At 36.8% G+C, this 20,073-nt stretch overlaps 2 pseudogenes; one reads left to right on the forward strand and one right to left on the reverse strand.

Annotated features, from left to right (window-relative positions):
• Positions 1-1,265: 1,265 nt before the first annotated feature.
• On the forward strand, positions 1,266-4,931 carry LOC148935044 (uncharacterized; annotated as a pseudogene).
• An 8,779-nt stretch (positions 4,932-13,710) lies between these two features.
• On the reverse strand, positions 13,711-17,939 carry LOC148935045 (uncharacterized; annotated as a pseudogene).
• Positions 17,940-20,073: the final 2,134 nt, after the last annotated feature.

Here is a 20,073-nt window from a genome sequence, read left to right on the forward strand (position 1 = left end):
GCGGACACCGAAAGGTAGGTGAAAATCATACATCAAGTTTTATTCCCGATTGCTTTTGCGTTCCCATCTTGCATACGTTTCAGTAAAATATAGAGTATAAAGGAATTAGACGTGAATGAATATAAGAGTACTCGCGTTCAAGATTCTTTCGGGTTGCGTCACTCGTTTTGTTCGCGTCGACCGACCGTCGCATAGTTGCATCGCCCGACCGGAAGGGTTTTACGACCGACCCTTTTTTTGCCGCCCTTGCCACTTTCTCCTAAGGCATGTAGGGTTTTGAGCCGGTTTATCGCTACGCACGGAAATATTCCAGTTTCGTAATATCATTTTAGTATTGAATATTCGCCGCGTAATATTAATTCCCATTATTTGACGTAATGTGCCCGCCTTGCTTTCTCGAGCCACGAGATTCGCGCACTCACCCGGCCGCCGTATACAGATACCGTAGGAGCACGGTGCGTTGCCTTACCACGTTCGGATATCGACGCGTGGACGACGCTATCGCCGAGTTACTCCCTAATAGTGCCGAATATCTTTGCTTTCGATGTAAGGAGGAAATACCAGAGGGAACTCTTACGTATCGTCTTGAATTGGCCCACGCGTTCCAGTTCGGGTATACTTCCGCCCGGGATCATTGCGATTGCTGCCGCGCTAGTCTTGTAATAGTCCGCGACATTGAGCTCTGCCCTGACTGCACCGAAGTTTTTACTGTGTCTCTAGAAGTGCTCAGGGAATTAGGCAACGCTATAGAGAACATCTGCGGGCGATACTACCTCGACGAGACCAATCCCGCTCCCGACGGCATCCTATCGCGCCGGCTAATCAACTTCTCTGTTGCACTGATCCGCTTACAGTCTAATAATCGCCCAACGTCTGGTTAAACGCAACGTTAGCCGTGTAATTCACTGAAATTTCCTGAGAACTTAATAATTCGCCGCTGACATTATCGGAGGGGTTCCCGCGGATTTGAGCAGTATAATCAGGGTTTCGTACTCCTTAATTCCTTAATTCCTTAATTCTTCCGAACCGCTGTTGGCGATTTGCCGCTCGATCGCTGGCAGCGTCGCCGAGAGGCGAGCGTATTCCCGCCTTGGTCCAGTGCCACGTGGCGATTTGCTTTGGCAATCTCGCCACCGCCTACGACGTAACACAAGCAAAAGCTTAACTCTCCTCCAACTAATATCATTCCCACACAAGATATTGAAGCTAAGCTCTGCTGGATCAAGGCAGCAACTCAAGCAGCATACTTCTCTCATGAAATCAAGATGCTTAACCGCGGATCTCAATTGTCATCCGCTCATGCCTTCTCCAAATTAATATTCATCGATGAACAGGGCATCATTCGGGTTGGAGGAAGATTCAACGAACTCTCAATTAGCTATTGTTACGTCGCAGGCGAGACGTGCTACGCGTGGAGCGAGTCTGCTCGCACTGGGCTGCGTGTTGGTTTTTGCAAAATAACGACCGGATTACTGATATAAATTGCGGTTGTATAATCCGTATAGAAAAGTCGATAGTCTCCTGGAAAAGACGATATCATGCGGTCCTATCTCTGCGTCTACGTCAATGACGGTAGGATTCGGTAAATCGTAAAAAGAAGTACTTTCTTCGCGTAAATATTCCAGAAATGCCACGAATGCCTCGGAGCAGGGATCGCAGTCGGTTACCTCGCGCCAAATAGCCAATCCAGTGCCGCAAGAATTGCAAAGCCTTTCTTCTCGAGTAGTCCCAACGTTAATATAATGTCTTAAGATAGCGGTGAATTGTTGATCGAAATTATACTGGGATTTACACTCTAGGCATATAAGACTGGCGGAATTTGTATCGGTAGCTATACCGACAAGACCATAACCGAATTCGACTACACACCGAGAGATACTTATTTGGTCGTTAAAGACGGCGGCTGGATGTGTTCTTTCCTGACGCGAGCTTTCCGATCGTCCTCTGCACATAACGCGTTTCACGAACAAGAAATGAAAATTCACTTACCTTTCGTTGGCCCGGTTCCTGGATTCGGGCTTCCGATTCTCGTTGTCGGCCTGGCGGGTCTCGGGATGCACACTAGGATGCGGCGTTGCTGGATTCGGAGGACTTGGAGCCCACAGGCTGTTCTCGAAATACGCTTCGTATTCTGGCTGGTAGGTTTCTTCACACCCGAGCAAATCACCGGTGAGAGCAGATTTAATTTCGTATAAGGCGCGGCGAATTGCACGCTGACGTCCGGCGCGGTTTTTACGATTCTTAGGCATCGGGAGTGACCATGAAGGGAAAATATTACTTCCCTTACAAGTTACGAGTATTAAATTGAACTTTCTAACGCGATGACAATCTGTATCCCTCTGTGGAGAGTAGTGCGGGTGGACGCACAACCTGCTAGCCAAGAGGCGGGACAGGTTATCAGATATTTCGTAATTTGACGATTTAAAAGTGCGTGAGAAGCGATACCTCTCTTGGGGGTAGTGCGGGTGGACGCACAACCTGCTAACCAAGAGACCAAGCACGGCCTCCCGGGACGCTTGCGTTTGATTGAATTTCGCGTGGTCACTCTACCTCGCGAACTCTGTCGATTGTACGTTTCGCTAGGAGGAGTGGAAGGATTTGGATTTATTAATTGTTTAACACTGATCACTTTTCACTTATATATATATATATATATATCGTAGAATATTCAAATACAAGATTAATACAGAGATTGATTAAATTGTAAACGCTTTAACAGTTAAGTTTAAATTGAATGATGTTAATAAAATTGGAATTGATTCGAATTTATTTCTTAACACTAGAATTGGAATTGATTTGAGTTAACACTTAGAATTGGAATTGATTCGAAATTATTCTCTTAGTACTAGAATTGGAATTAGTTTGAAGTTATTTCCTAATACTAGAATTGGAATTGATTTCTCTTAACACTAGAAATTGAATTGGAAGAGGGAGTTCACGGACTGAGGTCCTCTCCAGTCGTATTCGCGTGAACTGAACGCAGTCGGCCGTGCACTGAAGTGCTTCGATTCGGCGGCTCGAAACTGCGGCGACGCTATGGTGGGGTGCGCGCTCGATGTGGGAGGCGCTAGCGGTGGGAGTGCGGCGCTCGCGTGGGAGGCCAGAGAGTTGCCCTAGTGGGGCTCGCGGTGGCCTAGGGACGTATCACGTCTATTCCTTGTTTCGTGCTATACAGAAATTATCATTGTAAAATTGAAAAGAGTAACATTTTTACCATAGGCATAAAATTATTAATTTATTCATTTATTCTGACGCGACAGATGTGACACTATCAAGAAAGACATCCAGCAATTCTGCCACGTTACTCTTAGCTCTCATCTCTCATCATCGATGATGCTTACAAGGCCACTCTCCATGGTGGCACTCAACTGACGCTTGCTAAAATCCGTCTGACCTACTGGATAATTGGTGGGAGAGCTCCAGTCAAATCTCATATACTCAAATGTATGATCTGCGCTCGACAACGAGGAATTCGTGCATGTCAGCTCATGAATCAGTTCCCTCTCGCACGAATGACTCTCTGCTTTTTTGTACACTGGAGTAGACTACGCAGGACCAGTGCAGCTCAACGCGTGGAAGGATCGAGGCTCTAAAATACACAAGAGTTAGATCTGTGTGTTTGTGTGTCTCGCAACGTCTGCGACTCATCTAGAAGTCATCAACGACTACTCGACGGAGAATTTTTTAACTGCATACAGAAGATTTGCCAAAAAGAGAAGCAGCTCATACTTTCTATTCGAATTGCAGAACCAACTTCATAATAGCAGACACGGTTCTCAAGAAACTTTTCATCGACAGCTCTGCAGAACACAAGGTCATAACTTCATCTATCTCAACAGGCGGTACCAATTGGAAGTTCAACGCTCCAGCATCGCCACATATGAATGGCAAGTGAGAAGCTGTTGTGAAATCTATCAAATTCCACCTTCGACGAACAATTGGAGACACTCTGCTCACCTATGCAGAGTTCTCAACGTTTCTCACTCAAGTGGAAGCGGTTCTCGAACGTTCGAACCGCTTAGTGATGACCCTGAAGACGTCTCTACTCTAACTCCAGGTCATTTTCTCATTTAACATCTCTCAACTCGGTTCCAGAAACCATCTTTACTACTTACTGATCTCTCCTCTTCAAGACTATCTAGGAGACAACTCATTCAACAACGGGTTCAACAATTCTGATTTCAATAGTCAATACACTATCAGCAGCGGCAACAATCCATCTTTAAGTGGCATCACCCATCCAACATCAAGGTTGAATCTTTCTACTTACGATGAGAGACTATCACCAAGCAAGTGGCCTCTAGCAAGGAGTCTAAAGTTGCACCCAGGAAAGGATGGACTCATCAGGATTGTCACACTCAAGACACCACAACACTCACTCGACTCATCGCCAAGCTCGCACCTCTGCTAATTTATTCTGAAGATCAACATCAGCAAAAACTTGCTGATGATGGGCGAAATGTTCGAAAATGAGTTTAGATTCGAAGAAGGTTGCGCGGGAGATCATTATCAGATGGCAGCACCGCGCCGATACACGCATTATGCATGAGCGCGCAAGGTAGCCGCCTGAAGCGCTTCCAGCACTTCTCTTGTGCACTTATTATATCACTCTCGTTACGGCTATCTTGTGTAATGCTCGTCGCTCAAGATTATGCTCGTTTCGATGAATGAACCGACACTGCTCTACTATCCCTCATCAGGATTGAAGTGTCGAGATCATTATGCTGCCGTACATTGAAAGAATACAGCATCACGCCGCGTTCGTGCTTACCACATGGTGTTCACGTGGCCGTGCAATCGTAATCTCGCGCCTCTCCTTTTAATCAGCTTACTTGGAGAAAATTCTCTCCAAGGTTTTAATACAGTGTTCAGCTTAGACTTGTCATTGTGTCAGCTTGATCTTCGTTCAGCATACGCGTAAAAAACTAATAATGGAGACACTCAAGATGGTTATAGTAAGATCTGTGACATAAACTAAAAATCGCGGCATAGACTATAGGAACCTTTTTTCGCTCGCAATCCCAGCGTTTTTGTGACAATTTAGCTAATTCGCAAACAATTAAGTTTACAGAATAAAATAATTAATAATTAATAAAATAATTTTATAATAAAACATGTGTTTCTATGTTTACATATAAATATATAACCATATAAATATATAATTCAACTTTATAACACGAAACACAAAAAATATTTCAATATAACTGTATCATATATATATATATATATATATATATAAACTTTTTTTATTTTTTTATTTACATAGAAATCCTTTTCTTTTGCATCTGTAAATAAAAATATTACACACTATACATTTTAACATTACACATTGCATCTACTTTTTTCAAAAAAAATTGATTTTTTTTATAATGTTCTGCTTATTATTCTTTTCTAAAAATAATAAATTAGTTTATTAATTGATACAAATTATATTAATTTATTTTATATGATATTTTTCTGATTGTGAGTTAAGAATTTCTAAACTTTTTTAATTTAATAATTTACAATATCTTCTAAATTGAAAATAAAGTATTAGTATTTAAATGATCTAATTTACACTTTTTGCTTAATCTTTTTCAAGTTTCTTTTTTATTGATATATGTACCTTTTTATTGGTATACATACCTTTTAGCAGAACATTTAATGACATATATCCATCTAATTTACGTATATATTGTTTAAGGCATTGACAAGTAAATACATTGGATTGACCATAAAATAATAAAAATTTGAAATTACATATATAACATGATAGAAAAATAAGAATTAATACAAGTTAAAAATTATAAATAAAACAAAGAAAATAAGTAAAAATCCAAAAGAATTATTTTTTGATTATTTAAAATATTAGAAGGGTACTGATAACAAATACTGATTCAATAATATATAAATATTATTTAATCTGAATATCAATATGCAATACAAAAATTAAAACGGATAAAATTGCATCAACAAAAATATATTTGTATCTGTATATACATTTATATGTTTTAAATATTAAATTGAAAGAGTATCAAATATCAAAACAAGAGAAATAAATTTAAAATTTTTCAAAATTAATAAATATCAATATGTTGTCTGCATAATTTCTATTATTTCTATTTTATCTCCTTTAATAATATTTCTAATATTTCTGTATAACTTTCATAGAAAAATTTTATTATACTCGTATGTACTTTTAATTTATAATTGCCATCTGTTATTGATCCGTAACCGAATATTTCGTTAAATTTATTAAATCAAAAATTTCAGCGAAATTTGTTTTTACATATGTTTCCAGAACTATAAAGTATATATGCCATGTTAAAATAAATGTAAAGCATGCAAAGCGTACAAAAACAAATTAATTTTATTAAATAAAATAAACAATAACAAATAAAAAATATGTAAAATATATAAAAGTATGTATGTAATGTGACAAGATATCTTTATAAAGATAAAATTGTATTAAATATGTGTGTGTGTGTGTATGTGTGTGTGTGTGTGTGTGTGCTGATATAAAATTCGCAAAAAATTATTAAAAATTTCTAATTTGCATATGTAAAATTTAATTCGAAAATAAATACTAACCTAAATACCGAAACTAAATTTAATATAAAATTTGTTAGGAAAAAAAAGATACAGTGAAAGAGAAAAGATAGAGGAAGAGAGAGTGAAAGGAAGAGGAGCGGAAAAAAGGTTATTTAATGTAAATATTTTATACAGCTATATTAAAGATGTGTTGGAAAAGATGTTAAATTAGGTGTTAAATTAGATGTGTTTAACATAAATTTTGTGTTAATTTAGCAAAATTTGGATGTGTTAAATAGTAACATCAACACTATGTTAATATTTCAATAAAAAAAAATGTACCCTTGATCTTAATTTGAAGTTAATTGTATTACAACACAATTTTTATGATAAAATTAACTAACATAAGTAGTGTCCTTTTTACAGTTTATAAATGTAACTGCTCAAACTTTTAATTAATATAATATGTAAATGTTACACTATTTATTTGTTTAAAGTTTTATTTCTTCACTATTTTTACAAAATTATGATAGAAAAAAATTTTTTAATAGCGCTTATATCAAAAAACTCTATAAAAAATCAATCTTCATTCTGCAATGTAAATTTTTTATTGATTTATATTAAATATGTTTATCATGACAATCTCAGAAATTTTTGTAAATATTATATATTACGAATTCAAGTTATCGATCAAATCTAGAACAAATCTTAGAACTTAATCGATTTCGAGTTACTGAGTATTCGATAATTTCGATAATTTCGGATGTTCGCATCTCGCTGACACGTGTAAAGTCACACGATAGTGTTCTCGGTTGACTTGACATCCTGTCTCTTCATATAATTAAAAAATTATTGAAAAATAATACGTTTATGAATTGTATAAAGAATTGTTTAATGAATTGTCTAATGCTGCTGTAAAGTATATTAAAAGGTATGACTAATTAGTATTATACTTTTATACTTTTTATTTAACATAAAATGCTGGAATGAGGAATTTCAGTATATTTCGTTAATTATTCGTAATATCCATAAATATTTAATAGATCAATCAGTTTTAATCGTTGAGATGATGACAAAAACAATAACTTGCAGTATTTCTATACAATTAATTAAGTTATATTCATTAGCTTTATTGATCCTCTCAGGGTTACAATCTGTATACACGCAAAATACAATCTCGCATGCTCTTACATAACTTATCTTATTCTAAAACTTAACCTACTTATAATATAATCTTATACTCTAAGCCGCTCTACTCGCTCGCATTCTCTGTCCCACCTATCTTTCTCTCTCTCTCTCTCTAGCTCGCCGCTAGGGACTTTCTTTTCCGTTTACAAACTCCTTTTCCTCTTATTCCAACTTACATCTCTCTTCCTCTCATTCACTCTCTCTCTCTCTCTCTCTCTCTCCCTCCCTCTTCTATTCCTTTTCTCCCTCAACCTTCCTTCCTCTTTCCTCCTCCATCTCTCATCGTTTTTCTCCCTCCCCCTCCTCTCCCAGATTCTCTCGCACTCCTCTTGCCAACCACCCTCTCCTCCCTCTCTCCATCTTCTGCATTCTTCCCAAACATGCTTCTATGTCTCCAGGCATGTTCCACACAGTTTACACTCCCTATTACTTTCCTCCTCCCAATATCTTCTCTCTCTCATCTCGTTTCCTAATCTAAATCTCGTTATTCTCTTCCACCTACTTTCTTCCCAAACCTTTTCCAAGTATTTTGGAATCATCTCTTCTTTTATTCTCCTATATCATCTGCTAAACTTTCTTTATCCTCTCCTATCTTTCCTCATTCTGCCTTTCCTTTTTTCTGTTTTCCAATTCCTCAAATTCTGTCCCCCTCTCCCTTTTTTGCCTCTCCTAATCCTTTGCCTCTATCCCTCTATTCCTAAAAAAACTGACTTCTTTTCCTTTCCCATTTTGACAACTCTTTCTCTTTTTCCACTCTTTCCTTCATCTCCCTCAGACATAATTGTGCTAATACACTCCCTGCACCCTCCTCCAGCCTTTCCTCATATTTCACTGCTCTTCTTCCCGCTCTGCTTCTCATCGTCTCTTTTTACATTTTGTTACCATATCCTGGCGTTCTATTCTCTATCGCTAGCACTCATCTCAAAAATCTTTCCTGTAATCTTTCCACCCTTTGCCTCTCTTTCCATCCCCAAATTTCCATCCCATATCTCGCTACCGTTCATACTAAGGTATCAATAAGGTATCAAACAACCATATCCTTCTTTTCCAATCTTTCCCAAATCTCCTCTTCCTGATACTCTACACTTGTCTCATCACTGCTGCTGCCTTTGCTACCCTCTTACATAAGCCTGCTATCCCCCATTCCTCTATAATGTGTATCCTAAATATTTAAACTCCTTCCGCTATCCTCTTCCCTCTCCACCTCCACTTATCATTCTTCTTCCCCCCTCTCTAAATCTCACCACCGTCTTCTCCATATTCAATTCTAACCTCTTTCTTTCTAAATAATCTTCTAGCCTCTCTAACATACTCCTCATAGCCCCTTCCTTCTCTGCTAACAACACGACATCATCTGCATGCTAGAGAATATATTCTGCTTTCCCCCAATGCCACCTCTCCCCATCTAATCCTCCCCATTTCCTCCAAATCTGCCAGCAACAAATTAAATAGAATTGGACTCAATGGACATCCCTGCCTTACCTCCCTTGCCGTCCAAAACACTTCTCTTCCTATATTCCTTACTCTGCTCCTCATCTCTCCCTCATTATCTCCTCCATTCTTTCCGTTAAGAAAACCTCCCCTTATCCCTCTTTTTCTCATAGCCCTAAACAACACCCCCTTGTCCACCTTGAATCAAATGCCGCTCTCAGGTCTACAAAAAATGCCACTATTTTGCTCTTTCTTTTTCCTATCTGCTTATTTATCAAATAATTTAGTACATATTGTCTATCGTCGACATCCCCTTTTTAAAACTCATTTGGTTTGGCTATAACAAATCCTTCTCCTTTATCTCTTCCCTTAGCCTTTCCGCCAATACTGTTGCGTATATTTTGTATAATGATAGCATTATCGTAACTCTCCTGTAGTCTCCTACTATCTCCCCTTGTTCTTTCTTCCAAATCGGCACTACTATTCCTTCCTTTCAACTCTCCGACCATCTCTCCCCTTTACATATCCACTATACCCAATCCTCCATCTCTCTTCCACTATATTTCCATACTTCCCTTGGTACTCCATCTATATCCATCGCTTTTCCATCCTTCATCTTTCTTATTATTCTATAGATTTCTCCTCTCTCTAGTTCTCTTTCTTCCTTCCGCCTTCCTTCATCGCTTCCTTGCACTATCTTCCCCTCCACTCCTCCTAACAGATTCTTAAAATATTTTTCCCATTCTTAAAGTATTCTTCCCATTCTTTCACCTCTATATTCCTATTAATCCTTTTCCATCTCTTTCCTTTTCTGTTCATCACCTCCCACACTTGTTCCTCTATCTTGTCTCCTCTGCTTCCTTCTCCCATCTCTTCATCTCTTCTTTCTTTTTTTTATCACATAACTCCTTATACTCTTTCTTCATCCTCCTATACATTATCCCTTCTTACTACCCTTTTCCTCTCTATACATTCATCATCTCACCATCCTTTTCCTTTCTTATTATCCCTATTACTCCTTCTATATTCTCTAGTGTTTGTCTTATTTAAGTCCCCAAAAACTCCATTATCTCTTCCATTCTTCTCTCTCTCCATTCCATTCCTCCCAGCTCTCTTCTAAATTGTTCCTTTCCCTCCTCATCTCATATACTTCTATACATTTTCCCCTTGTCTTCTCTACTCCTCTTTCTCTCTCTCCTTCCTTTTAGCCTTATTAGCGGATGATGATCCAAATATATAAAGTCCTTTACCTCCAAACTTTCCACTTCTTCCCTTATCTCTTTCTCTATTAATATATAATCAATCATCGACTCCCTTTCCCTCCCCCTGGTATATATTCAGTATCCTTCCTCATCCCTCTTTACCCCATCATTCAGAATTGACCAGTCCCTTTCTCTAATCCGTTCCACTAATTTCCTTCCTTCCTTATTTAACTTCTTATCCTTCGATCTCCTCTTTGTCTCTTTCTCCTCACCTTTTATTCTTCCTCCCTCCTCATCCGTTCTCGCATTAAAATCCCCTCAATTATTATTCTCATTCCTTCCTCTTTTCCCTCCATCCATTCACTCAAATCCACTAATTTCCTCTTCATGTCACCATTCACATAAATCCCTATCACCCTGTAACTGCCCTTCCCATATCTTACCTTACCTGTTATTATTCCTTCCATCTTTCTTATGGCTCTCCTCTTTTTTCTCTATCTCCTTCCTGATTCCCAAAATTATGCTCCCCATCGCCCTTCCTTTCTTACTCCTTCTCCTCGTCGCTTGCATCTTCCACACATATCCATCTGGTAGCATCTTTAACATCTTCTTCCATCCCTTCTCTTCAGTCCACTTTCAATTAATACTATAATTTCCTATTCTTCTAATTTCTTTCTGTTCTTATTTCCTAGACCCGACATTTCAGAAACCTATTCATACACTCCCTCCCCTCCTATATCACTCCTTTCGTCCCTATTTTCGCTCTCTCTTACATCTTTACCCTTATCATTCTCCTCCTCTCTACCTCCTCTGTTCTCAACTATTCGATCCCTCCCCATCTGATTCTCTTCCTTATCCCCTCCCATATCTTCTAATCCCCCTTCCCCTGCACTCCCGCTATCTCTTCCCCCTTTTTTATCTCCTAATTCCTTTTCCACCCCCAGCTCTCCTTCTCTTCATTCCATCTCCACCAAATACCTTTTATTCATATCTCCCCTTCCCCCATCCTCACCTTTTTCCCTCTTCATTCCTCCTTTATCATAATTTATTTCAATTTCCATCTTATCCTCCTTTCTTCCCATGTCAATCTTCCTCTATCCAGACTTCATCCCCTTTCAGTTTCCATGTATCCCTCACAATCTTTCTTTTCATTTCTTCATTTTCCAACTTCACTATTACCATCTCCCCTTTTTCCCATCTACCTGCTGTTATCCTTCATATTTCTTCCACTTTCACTATTCCCTCCACCTTCTTCAATATATCCTCTATTTTCTCTCTTATTCCTTTTTCTTTCACTCTTTTCATTATAGTATTTCTCTCCCTTTTCTTTCTTCTCTCATTTCCTTTCTAGTTTTTTAATTTTTTCCTTCCACTCTTCTACTTCATTATCTTTCCTTCTTCTTCTTTTCTCCTCACCATTTATTCCACTTCCCCCATTATTTCCTACTCTCATTCTTTCAGCCTTTCTAATTTTTCTTCTATTTTTTCAATTCTTCCTCTCATCTCCTCCCTCTCTCTTATCCATTTCTCCTCTCTCTCTTTTAACTCCTCTCTCATCTTCTCGACTTCTAACCTAATCACTTCCCTTTGTCCATTTGCCATTTTCTTTATCTTTTCTCTCACCCCTCCTAATCCCTCTCTCATCTCCTCTGCTGACTCTTTGAGACCTCCAATCATCTCTTCCTTCCCTTCCCTTTTCACTGGTGATCTTATCATCTTTTTACTTTTTTGAAAAATCTCCTCCTCTTTCCCTTCAAATGAATCCTTCCCCAACAATTCCCTCTTCCTCTTCGCTTGCTCTTCCACGCTATCTCCTACTATCGTATCGCTCTCGCCTCGATCTTTGCATAGTTTCCTCTCTATGTATAGCTCTCTGTATAAGCCTATGATCTCTGGCGACACTGTCGCTCCCGTCTCTCACTTTTCACTCTATTCCTTTCTACCTCTTTACCTTTTCTATGCTCTACTTCGCTATACTAGTTTTTCCCTCTTCCTCTTTCAACCCTCTACACCCTTCTCTAACCACAAACCCTTTATCCCTTTTCCCTCTCTCTCTGATCTTCTCCCTGCTGCGCTGCCCTTCCTCCAATCCTTTGTCCTTCTCCCCACTCCCTCTTCCTTTATCATCACTCTCACCACTCTCTCTCACTCTATCAATCTCTTTTCCACGTTTCATACTCTCGTTTCACTTTCTCTCTCAAATTTCGCACCTGTCATCTAACCGATCGGAAACGAAAATCCTAATTAAGTTATATTTTCAAACTACAATTATTTTTCATTAAAATGATATGTAAAAACGTGTTTATTATCAAATGAATGTAATAACTGCTTATCAATTAGTAGAACATATTCGACTATATTCCAGCTAATTACACACACACACACACACACACACACACACACATATACACACACAGAACATGATGTCCATTGGAGATCCACATAATCTCCATGGAGATAAATGTCATGCGACATCTATCTCCATGGTAGAAGTCAGATGGATCTCTAATGGAGATCTCTAATGGAGATTCCATATTACTTCTATGATGAAGCTCTAATGGAGCTCTATTAGATCTCCATTAGATGTCCATCATAGAAGTAATATGGAATCTCCATTAGAGATCCATCTGACTTCTACCATAGAGATGTTCATATAGATGTCTTATGGAAGTTGTATGGATGAATTATGAATATTTTATGAAATTTTCATGGATCATATATAGAGCTTAATTAGAAGTGTAACGGCCGTTACTTGTAGAATAAATATATATATATATATATATATATATATTTATTCTACAAGTAGCGACTAAGTCCGCTAGTCATAAGCCGGTAGCTCTAAGTTCTTTAGATATACACCTGGCTTATTTCTTGCGCTACCTATCCTGCTTGCACGCACACCGCTCGCGCTATTTCACTCGCTTGCATGTACATCGCATGCGCCATCTCTCTCACGGTGCCTCACCGATATCGACTCCCCACTGCCGGGCTGACGGCGCACAGTGGGGAACGCCGGCCGGGTATAAGTCCGGCTGGCCGAGACATCGAGACTAGATTCCATCCTGCGATCCGACTCCTGACACTGACCTGACCAATACCTACTACCTCTCGGGGCCAAGGTTTCGCTTGGTTCTGCCGGGTTTCACCGGTTTTCTCTACCTTCGGGCTGAGATTTCGCTCAGCCCAGTCGGATTTCGCCGATTCCTGTCACCACTCCGCGGACTGAGGTTTCGCTCAGCTCCACTGGGTTTCGCCGGTTTCCGTTGCTAAGGCAGGGCTCGACGTGACACTCGGCTCTGCCCGCAATACCTAGCCGTCCAACCTGACATTAGCTTGTAAGTGCATGTAAATACCACGCGATAGCGACTAAGTCCGCTAGTTATAAGCCGGTAGCTCTAAGTTCTTCAGTTGTAACCGCGCCGTAATCACGTGTAAATAAACCGTTGTCGACCGCACCTGCGCTTCTCGCCGTGTTATGCCAACTACTTTGCGTCTCCACTTTGCGTCTCCGCTTTGCTACCAGCGACACTGCGACATTTCCCTGCACTACTCTGTATCTATCTTTCTCTAAATAAACGGTCTTTTCGCTGCAACCTATGTTCGCGTAAATTTGAGTCTCCCCTCCTCTCGAACCCGGACACCGACGAGCCGATCCGAACGTCGAGCGAGGTGACCGCGTTACAGAAGTTTTAGTTCCAGTGCACGCTGCATATATATATGCATATATATGCGCTTCGTGTCTTTGTAGAAATATTTTTGTTCAGCATTATAAAATTCATTTTATTAACTTTTTCTGATTATTTTATAACATTAATTAAATTTTATTTAGTATTTTAATTATGATAATCTAAAAAAATAATTGATATATTTAATATTCTGTTAATAACTGTTAATAAATATTTCTCATAAAGTCTCCAATGTGTGTTTTTTAAAATCAATATAAAACTTTCTCAAAATCAATATAAAACATAATTGATAATTGATCCATACAACCTTCATAAGACATCTACATAAAGGTCTAATGGAGATTTAAAGGAGGTTAAAAACGCGAAATTATGGATCTTCAATAGACATTTAATGGAGGTTTCGTGGAGATTATAAACCTCCATGGTGAATTTTTAATGGACGTCTATATTGGAGGTTTTTGTTCTGTGTGGGTGTATATGTATATATATTTATGTATACTTAGTGAAAAATTTTTTTTTGAAAATATATCTTTTTCTAAACTTTCTTTTCTAGACTTTTTCTAAAAATTAAGTTTTTCATAGAATATAAAACATTCTTAATCTTTGTCATTGGCGAAATTGGCGAAATTTTCTTTGAAATATTAAAACTTTCTTTTTCGTTTGTAGTGAAATTCTGAATGTATAAAAAAAATTAAAATTTTGGATGTAAGAGATTTTTTTACCTATCTAATATCCGATATATAATTAGAGATTTTCGTAAATCTTAATTGTTTTCAGAATAATATAAAATGAAATATCCTTTAGGATAAAATTATAATTTTTCTGTTTATGTTACATGTCTTCTCTGATCTTGTATTTTTAATATAATCTTCTCATATTAAAATTATATTTGTTCAAGAAATTTCAAGAATATGCGTATTTTTTCTGAAATAATATGTATACTTTTTTTGAAATTCCCTCATAAAATATGATTTTTACTGAAATTGAAATGTTATCTAATATAAAGATATATTATATTCATGTTAAATGGAAGCAATAAGTTTCAAATGAGTAATAAAAAAATCATAAAAATTTTTCTAAAAATAATTAATTTTTTAATTTTTTCAAACAGTCAATAAAAATCCAGAATCTATTTCAAATATAAATCATTTTTCAACAAAATTAAAATTTTTGTAAGTTTTTTTCATGAATATATATCAAATCTTATTTTATTACTTTTATTTTAAGTTTATTTATATAATATTTTTAAAAGTAAAATGATAATAATATTCTTTTCTTGATATATAATTTCATTAAATATATTTGATCGATATTTTTTAATAAAAATCTTAGTAATTTTCAGAAAGACTTTTTTGCATTCTCATATTTCAAAAATTGAGGATTAATAAAAAATTACCAAAATTATTTGTTTCCTTACTTAAAATAAATTTAACGAAAACACAAAAACATATGAAATTCAAAACACAAAAATTCATAAAATTTTGAGATAATTCATCAACAAATTCTTTATTTAATTTATTTATATTTTTATTTATTATGTTTGTAGAAGATACATTTGATTATACATTATATTTTTAATTATTATATTAAAGATAATATATAAAAAGTACCAGTAACAATTTTAATAGCGATTTTTATGTTTTTACCCTTATTTTATATAAGTGATTTGCAATATTTGAAAACATATCTGTAGTATATCATTCAATCACCGAAACTTATCAGAATAGTATATATATATATATATATATATATATATATATATATATATAATACATATCGATATTTATTAAAATACATTGTCCCAATAAAGATTAAGGATTAATAGCTTGTAGAGAACAGTTATTAATGTAGCATTTTCGTATGTGTGTTATCACATCATTTGTTGAAATAAAAGGAATTGGGTCTAATATTATTTTTTTCATAAAAATAATTATTTTAAATTTCTCCATTATACTTATAACTGCAAATATTAGTAATTATACCAAAAATATTATTTTTAATCTCTACGACATAATCTTTTATTCTTTTTGCATTTGCGTAACATTCTGTCGTAAAACGAATGTTGTTGTATATTATTTTCTTATATAATTTACAATCGATTACATTATGTTGAAGACATTCTGCTTCTTTTGGACGAAGGGTACTTTTACTTATACTTTTCTCCAGAATCAAATAAAGAATAATGTTGTGTATATAATGTAAATTTCAATTTCATTTTATATATTATATATTATATTATCACAAAACTTTTGAACTTACTAATTTGAACTTACTAATTTCAACATTTTTAGAATATGTCATAACAAATTTTTCCAATAGAAACCTGTGTGAAATTTGCAATGCAATATGTGTAGGACACTTTTTTATTTGTATTAATAATCTATTTTCATTTTCAAATGGAAATGTATTTATTACCCATAATGGACCTCAATTTTCTACATTCTTAGAAAGATGAAGCAATAAATGGATATTGTACGTCATGGAATGTTTTCCAAAATATTTTTGAAACAAAATGACAAATTTTGTTGCAAACAACAAAGCAACATATGTGATTTTTGTATCATGTGAATTGAAATAGATTTTTGTAAAAGAATGTGAATTGCATGAACTAGCATTGCAAGATGGTGCAAATATTTTTTTGGTAGAATGCTATGTAAATATATCAAAAAATAAAAAAGCAACCATGATCTCCATTCAAAAGCCTTCCATAAAAATCGCTCATGTAAACTTTTCGGTTGACGTGTAATACTCTTTGGAGGTATTATATAATAACAATCGATTATTTATGTTTTCGAACAAATTTGGCTTTCCCACATAAAATTTTTGTTCTGTTGAAGATAAATATATTTCCGTTAACTGTCTTATAACTAAGAAGACTAGAATACTGAATGCATATAATCAGGAACCATTCTATTTACCAAATCAAAATATTTTAAATTAATTAATAATTCATTAATGGCGAAAGTCCTTTCACGCCTTTAACAGGAATCGAGCTAGCATGAATAATCATATTTCGCTTTATAGATCAGTTCTATTAAAAGATACATTTTGTTGAAACAGTGTATTTTCAATAGCTCTCTACGTATTCGGTAGGATGTTCACAAAATGTGCAACCATAATGACTATTAAATTGTTTCATATTCAGTATGACTGGTCGAGCAACTGAATCTACGCAACAACATAATAATAATACGACTTGTTACAGTATTAATTACAGTATTTTTATATTGCTATTGCATATCATAAATAATTTGTCTCTTTTACAAAAGGTTGTAAAAATATTTGCATGTTTGATTCATGTTTATTGACCTATATACCAATTAACATCATGTATTTTGCTCTAATTTCATATGGTAATTCGTTTAATGTAGCAAATAGGCCAAATAGTAACTTTACTAGAATTTGACAGCCATCTGTATTAAAAGTATATGAAAAATTCCATTTATTTGTTAAAACTTTGTTGGGTTCGCATAATTTTTTATATATTGCACCGCATATATATTGTAAAAAATTATTATTGTTTCTTTTATAATATCTAATTTTTAGACTTTCTTGTACATCTGTATTTTCTAATAAACTTTTTAATTGAGTGTAAAAATTTAAAGTTATAAAAACATTTGCACTTGATTCATCAATTATTAAACCATACGTACAAGTAATTTTTTTTTGCTTCTATTTTTATTCGTTTTTAAATACTTTATACAAAAAGGGTAATAGAAGTAATATTTTATTGTATTTTGTGTTGTATTGAAAAATATTTTGATACTTTATGTTTGCTATCGGGAAGTTTACATTTTTTATCATAAAATTAGATTTATCATTTTTAAAATATCAATTGTTGCAGTTAAAGTTAAAGAACTTAGTATCATGTACATTAATAAAGCTTCTGCATGTGTTTTCGTCATACAATCATAAAGACCATTCACTAAGGAATGAATTATATTTATCTATAAATTGAGTGTTGAAATCTTCGGGGCAGTCTTACAAAAAAATCTTACTATAATTATAAATTTATATTAGTACATTATAGTTTATATTAGTACATTATTTATTATGTTTAAAATAAAGATACTTTTTAATAATTTTATTTTAAAAACTTAATCGTACATCGGATAATATAATATTTACTTAAGAACTTTTCAATAACATAAATATATTCATATTTATTTTATTTTAGATAGGATGAATTTCACACATAACATGCTCAATACTTTGAAAAGTTTACATAATGCAAAAATTATTTGTAACAAAATTGTATTTTCAAGGATATAAAATATATAAAAGGACATAAAATATATAAAAGGACATAAAGGACATAAATTTCATAATTCTATTTTGCTATTTTCTTTACATATACAGTTTAGTAGATTAACAAAGGGGGTCCTGAGCTCCCAGGGGGGGAAAGGGGGGAAGAGGGGGATCATGGGATCCCCCGGGGATTCGCATTCGGAGGGGTCAAGGATGGAGGGGGAAGGGGGGGTCATGAGATTCCCAAGCAGTTCGCATCCGGAGGCCACGTCGGTAAGGATGGTTTTCTTTCCCCCTGGCGGTCGCGGGCTGGTTTCCCCTAGGTGGTCGTGGGGTGATTTCCTCTAGGCGGTCGCGGGGTGGTTTCCCCTAGGCGGTCGCGGGATGATTTCCCCCTAGGCAGTCGCGGGGTGGTTTCTCCTAGGCGGTCATGGGATGGTTTCCCTCTGGCGGTCGCGTGGTGGCTTTCCTGTTTTTTTCTCGGTGAGGGGCAGTTTTTTCCCTCCGCCTGGTGTTCGCGGGGTGGTTTCCTCCCGGGCGGTCACGGCATCTTCCGCGGTCTAGCGCGTCCCGTTTGCGCGCTTCCTGTGTCTAGGCGTTTTCCGCAGGATCTAGTGCGTCCTGTAGGTTGACGCGTTTTCAATGTTGCGTTGGAATATATATTTAACTAAGGGTATCGACGATATATCGTTAGTTTGCGAGATGGAGAGTCAGTCTAAGTCTGGAGAGTCAATTAAAGGATTTGGAGATAATATCGCTCTTAGACGAACCGCTCGAGCTCTCGAGAGAGATGGAACGCGAGATGGTGGAACACGAGAAACGCGTGATGACGATGGAACGAAAGATGGTGGAGCTCGAGAAACGCGCGATGATGATGGAACGAGAGAAATGACCGACGATCAAGCTGGAAGAGGAGGAAGATAGGGTATCGGCGGAAGCCGAGAGCGACGCGATCTACTCGCTCGAGTTGATACACGCGATGTGGACGTCTATGCATTCGACGACATGTAATTTGCGGCTGATGATGGCGTTTCTGTCTAGACATCTGACGCTTCGTCGAGGAACGGAATCGATCGCGCGTATACGCGAGGCCGAGCGTTATACGTATCGTCACCGACATGTGGAGTTGGAAAGATCTGTTGAACTCGTACTGTTCTGGGGAGAGCACGGTTCTCTTCGTCGAGAGTTCTGCGACGCCGGACGAGCGCGCGTCGCTAAGGAGATAGCGATAGCGAGGGAGGCTTCCTCGAGCTGGATACGAGAGTACGGGGAATATCTAGTGCGTCTGAATACGACGAGGAAGAATCTCGACGACGAGTACGAGAAGTATCTTGAGCGTCTGGCTACGGTGAAAAAGAGGAGGAACGACGAGAGTTATGGCAGCGATTTAGACGCGTTATTCGCGTCCCTATCTGGAGGAGACTGACCGATTCGTTCAGTATGTGACGAAGTTGGAGGATGGGCGACAGCTCGAGGCGAGATCTCCCGAGAAGGGGATCGATTGCGAGTTGGTTCGAATGTACGTGTATAACGTTAAGGATATAATCAAGAAGAAGAAACGCAATTGGTGGAAACACGCGAAATTGAGTTCAATTTTTAAACTTCGCGTCGGATCGGAAGAAGGAGTTGGTGCGACAGTTGATAGATCGGGCCGCCGACGATCTGGGGAGAGTACCGGAGTGCGCGGGAAAGCGAAAGCGAGTGCGACAGCGAGTAAGGATGTATCGCCATGACGTACGAATTATCGCGAGAAAGCGAATTTGTGCGAGTATATATTTATGTATAAGATTATATAAATATATGTATAC

The sequence above is a fragment of the Pogonomyrmex barbatus genome, unplaced genomic scaffold (assembly GCF_055798465.1).
Source record: "Pogonomyrmex barbatus isolate J1 unplaced genomic scaffold, ASM5579846v1 scaffold6, whole genome shotgun sequence".
In the NCBI taxonomy this organism is placed as follows: domain Eukaryota; kingdom Metazoa; phylum Arthropoda; class Insecta; order Hymenoptera; family Formicidae; genus Pogonomyrmex; species Pogonomyrmex barbatus.